General features: G+C 36.4%; 1 pseudogene; it reads left to right on the top strand.

The window, feature by feature from the left end:
• LOC116101665 overlaps positions 1 to 6,000 on the top strand; it is a 518,236-nt pseudogene that overhangs the window by 5,369 nt on the left and 506,867 nt on the right.

Genomic DNA, 6,000 nt, shown 5'->3' with positions numbered 1-6,000 from the left:
TATATATATGTATATACCTAAATACTTCAGTAAAACCTTCTCAGTCAGTACAGTGTTACTTGTATGTATATTTTAAAGGCTGGGCATTTGATTTTGGATAACCAATTATTATTTTGATCTTTACAAGTGTCTAATCAGTCTGGTTTTGGCTTTTGGTTTCTTTACACTATTAATGAACTAGCCATTTTGCTGTTCCATCTTTACAAATCAAATAAAATTAGATAAGGGGAATTATGGGTATAGATTTTTTTATACTTGTGTATATATATATATATTGCCCTAATAAAAATAATAAATGCTTTTAGAAACCTTTGGATATTTGAAACCTTGATATTTCATGTAAATTATGCTAGTTAAATGCTGAGGAATGACTATTGATCTTCATTTACATTTTTTCTATTTAAGGCAATCTATCTCATTAGAAATCCCAGAGATGTTCTTGTTTCTGCTTATTTTTTCTGGAATAAGACAAACCTTGTGAAGATGCCAGGGTCACTTGGAACTTATGTTGAATGGTTCCTCAAAGGAAATGGTAAGTATCCTGTGTAATATAGAAGATGGAGGAAACTCAGACATTTATTTCATTTATTTATTTATTTATTTATTCATTCATTTATTCACTCATGTTATATACCAATATCCAGTATCACTCTCCTCTCAATATGCCACTCCCACAGTTTCTTTCCCTAACCCCCTCTCCTCTGAGAAGGGGTAGGTGCCCCTGGTTTATTTCCCCACCATGATGCATCAGTTCTCTGCAGGACTTGATGCATTCTCTCTTACTGAGGCCAGACAAGGCAGCCCAGGTAACGGAATGCTGAAATGAACCATAAATTTGACATAGTATATACCCAGAAGATGCTTCAACATATAATTAGGACACATACTCTACTATGTTCATAGCAGCTGGAAGTAACCCAGATGTCCCTCAACAGAGGTATGAATATAGAAAATGTGGTACATTTACACAATGGAGTACTACTCAGCCATTAAAAACAATGTCTTCATGAAATTTGCAAGATTTATAAATGATAAATAGTAATAATAATAATAATAAATGTTATAATCAAATGTTTTATAATTATAATAATATTACTCAGGTGACTCAAGTCCCATCTTAATTTTAAAAAATTATAACTTTTAAATTTTTTAAATTTTTAAGTCTCATCTTAAATGGCATTCCCATCTCAATTTATGTCTCATTACAGAGAAAAAAACAGATTCAGGGACAGCCTTAGCTACAATTGTTGGGGGACTTGCATGAAGACTAAGCTGTACATCTGCTACATATGTGCAGAGGCCCTAGATTTAGCTCATGATAGATTTTTGGCTGGTGCTTCAGTCTCTGAGAGTATACAAAGTTCCAGGTTAGTTGACTCTGTTGGTTTTTCTCTGGAGTTCTTACCCTCCTTGGGTCCGTCAATACTTTTCCCAACTCTTCCATAACACTCACAGAGATCTATTTAATGTTTGGCTGTGGATTTCTACATCTGTCTTAGTTAACTGCTGGGTGGAGCCTCTCAGAGGACAGTTACTCTAGGTTCTTGTTTGCAAACATATTAGTGTATCAATAATAGTGTCAGGAATTGTTTCTTGCCCATAGTGTATATCTCAATTTTTACCAGTCATTGATTGTCCATTCTCTCCATTTCTGTTCCATCTTTTTCCCTGCACATCTTGAAGGCAGGACACATTTGGGCCCAAAGTTTTTATGGATGGGTTGCTTTCTTATCCCTCCACTGGGAGTCTGACCTGGCTATAGGAGGTGGCACACCAGGCTCCATATCACTTAATGTTAAGAGTATCAAATAGAGTTGCTACCATAGTTTCTCTGGAGTCTCCCCAGTCCCAGGTCTTAAAGAATTTTAAAAAGAAAGACAAAGTGAGATATAGCTTGAACTGTCTATCTAGCCAGATAAAACTAGATCATGACCTTGAAACATGGTTCCTCCTTCTGGTACCTCTTGAGTTCTAGGACTACAAGCACCTACTCTACACTTTATTTGGTGCTGGGGCTCAAACCCACAATTTCATGTGTGTTACCTAACTTGCCTACAACTCTAGCCCTTTAGTATCTTCTGTAGGATCCATTTTTTCTCTCTGCATTCAACCAGTCTGTTGGCCCAGGGCTCATTACCATTTCAAACCTTACTGTGAAGTCTTTCTGTTCTCACAAACCACCACAGAACAGGGCACAGCCACTGCTTGCCCCATGACATACCATTTAAGCACCATTTGGAGTACTAGTCTTTCCATGATGGATAATACTGATATCCGTCATCATTTGAGTAAGAAATGGCACACATAGGCTCCCACATTTGAATACTTAGTTCCCAGTTGGTGGCACATTTTCAGAATGTTTATGAAGCACAGCCTGGTTGGAGGAAGTATTCCATTCAAGGTGGGCTTTTAGAGGTTAAACCCTTAAACCATTTCCACTGTACTCCCTCTGATTCCTGCTTATAGTTTAGGAAATGAAATCCCAGCTTCCCATTCTTATACCTTTGCCAGCAATGAGCAAGCTCTCTCTTCCTTCAGCTGCCTTTGTTCATGGTGTTTTATCACAACAGAAATATAACAAATGCTCTTTTCTTCCTACCATACTTCTCCTTTATGGATTCTCTTAGTTTTTTTTTTTTGTAATGGCTTCTCATACATCTTATACATTAGCCTGACCACCCACCATTTTAATCAAAAGTATCTTTTTAAGTATTGTAAATCCTAATCCTTATTTGTATCAAAAATATTTTCAGAGGTAGGTGAGAGGATCCTTTACACTTTGCCTTTATTTTAATTTTTATTGAAATATATTGACTATATCTAATAAAGGGTTTTATTATTGTTATTTCCTAATATGTGTACAGGTATTTTGATAACTATAATAGCCCACATATCTTTCTTGCCTTTTTCTCGTTCTTGCTGATCCTGTTCCTTTTCCCAAGTAGCTGTCCATTTTACTTTCTCATTCCTTTTCTTTATGTGCGTGTTTTGACACAGTGAGTCTCACTGGGGTTTCTTACTGGAGCAAAGGCAAGGAGTCATTTGATGCAACATGGGTACCTTACCAGTAGCTTCTCTACTGAAAAAAATAAATCTCCTTCCACCAGCAATTACTAGCATCCTATAGCTGCTAGAAGGAGGGTGGTCTCATGAGCCATGCCCCTAGCTTCTGTTACCTGCCTATAAATACTCAAGAAATGGGTAGGGGTTTGGGAGGACCTCCTCTCTCCTTGATAGAATATGAAAGGGCCAAGATTTTTGGAAACCTTGAGCAGTAATCAAAGCTACTATGAGTTCAATAGTGCTATGACCATGTCATATCTAGAAGAAAATATTCCACATCATTTTACCCTATCTTTAGGCTCTTACATCATTCTCATACTGTCTTCATTGGTGTTTCCTAAGTCTATACTGTAGTGTACAGATGTCTCATTTATGGTGAGCACTGACAGGGCTCTTATTCTCACCACTTTGGCTAGTCTTGAGTCTCTGAAATTATGACTGCCTACTTCAAGGCACATCTTTTGATTGAGATGAAAGTAGAGATATATAAGCAAAAAAAAGTACGGCTATTTGGAAGACAATTTGATGTTCACATCATGGCTCTTTAGCAGAATAGCAATGGCAGCTTAAACACTAGGATCTATTCCATCTCCAATGTGGACATTTAACCATGTTGACTATACTAGCTGTGAACTCTTCTCAATACCAATAAAAAAATGACTATTTACCCCATAATACAATAGACATTATTTATCACTGAGCATATCTTGTAAGGCTGGTTGAAGTATAGATCACAGTGTCCACAGCTGAGTAATTGTTGATGACACTCTCCTAATAACAGCCTGCCTAACACTGTGATGGCTATTCAGCAGGAAGGCATAGTCCAGGCCACTCCTAGCTTGCTTTCTTTATGTCCCATGATAAACATATAAGGATGTCTATAGCAATAGGGTCTTACCAACTACTTTTTGTGGGCAACTGACAACAGTGACAATTGCCTGTATTATTTGGATCCTCAGGCATTTTCCAGGCAACAACTCCTATAACCTATGACTTTTACAAACAGTATTTTCTACCTATGAAAGGTGCCTTGACTAATATATTAATGAACTTTCAAACTAATGAGTTTCCATATGGTATTTTCATATAATCTTGGCTTTGTTAATTACATCATTCATCTTACCACTCCATCTTTGCATATAACACCTCATTCTCATATTCATTTCCTCCACTTCCATATTATAAGTGTATGGAATCTCTCTCTCTCTCTCTCTCTCTCTCTCTCTCTCTCTCTCTCTCTCTCTCTCTCTCTCTCTCTCTCTTTTCAAAACAGGGTTTTTCTAGATCTCTGTGGCTGTCCTGGAACTCACTCTGTAGCCCAGGATGGCCTCAAACTCAGAAATGTGCCTGTCTCTGACTCCCAAGTGCTGGGATTTAAAGGCGTATGCCACCACAGCCAGGCCAGACTGTCTCTTTCTTTAAGTTGTCTTTTTCTTGTTCTCCTTCTAAATGCTTCTTTCTAGATTTCTGTCCTTTATATGCACTTCAAGTTAAACACACTAAAAATTTGTCTAGGATACTCATGTGGCAGAGACTATATACTGTTTGTCTATCTGTGTGTGGGTTACCTTATTAAGTGGATTTTCCAGTACCATCTACTTTCCTAAGAAGATCAAATTTTTTTTCTTTCTTCCTTCTTCTTTTTTTTTTTCAAGACAGGATTTCTCTGTGTAGCCTTGGCTCTCCTGGAACTCACTCTGTAGACCAGGCTGGCCTCAAACTCAGAAATCTGCCTGCCTCTGCCTCCCAAGTGCTGAGATTAAAGGTGTGCACCACCAACACCTGCTGAAGGTCAAAATTTTTATTTTTATAGCTGAATGAAATTTCATTGTGTACACATATCACAATTCCATTATCTATTTTTCAGTTGATGGACACACAGGCTGAAACTGTTTCCTAGCTATTGTGGGTAGAGTTTTAATGAGCACAGATGTTTACTTGTTAGTAGTATATACCTGAATATGTAGGAATATTACTAACTACATAGTAGCATACACTTAAGGAGGTAGTATTATACATCCAAGTACACAGTACTGTGCACTTAAGTATACAGTAATACACTTCTAAGTATATAGTAATGTACTCTAAGTACATAATAATATACATATAAGTATTTAGTAGTATACACATACACCTAAGCACATAAATAATATACACCTAGCTATATAGTAGAATACACCTAAATAGTTTGAGTATATACATAATATTAGAAATTTGGGTCACTTGGAAATCTGTTTTCATTTTTCTGAGTAAACTCCACAGTGATTTCAATAGTGAGTGTGAGTGTACACACCCACTGGTGTTTCTCTTTCCCACATTTTCTTTTTCAATTTTTAAAAAAAGTTATAATTTTTTTTAAAAAATTAGTTTATTATAAAGAAAATACAAATAAATAAATAAAATCCATCAAAACTAATGATACTCAAATTATATACAACTTAGTGCATTTATATATACAGTTAGAATTTTTATTCCAAAACAAGCTATGAATGTTACACTTTCAATTTCACTTCAATTCACTCAATTTTCCACCACCAAAACCTATGTTGGTTAAGACTTTTCTTTGGGTCCTAATATCTATCTACTTGAGAGATAGTTCCATGAGCTGCTGAGAACAATGTGCATTCTGCAGTGTTTAGATTTAGTGCTCTAAGGGATACCTGTTAGCCTGTTTTATCTGGGCCATCATTTAATTCTGTTTAGTTTTTAATGAGATCATGTGTCAACTGTTCAGAGTGAGATGATTGTTTGTGACTTTGTATCTAGTAGTGTTTTCTGTGTAGATCTGGGTGGACTTGTGATTACAATTTCAGTGTCTTCTCTATGCATCATTCCTTTAATCAACACAAAGTGATGTGAAACTGTCCCACAGTTTTACAAACCAGGTTCTCTCTCAACCGAAGGGAGAAAGGGGGCCTGAAACACAGAGTTTGAGAA

The sequence above is a fragment of the Mastomys coucha genome, unplaced genomic scaffold, assembly GCF_008632895.1.
Source record: "Mastomys coucha isolate ucsf_1 unplaced genomic scaffold, UCSF_Mcou_1 pScaffold21, whole genome shotgun sequence".
Lineage (NCBI taxonomy): Eukaryota > Metazoa > Chordata > Mammalia > Rodentia > Muridae > Mastomys > Mastomys coucha.
Note: the sequence above shows the minus strand (reverse complement) of the source record. Positions and strands in the feature narration are given on the sequence as shown.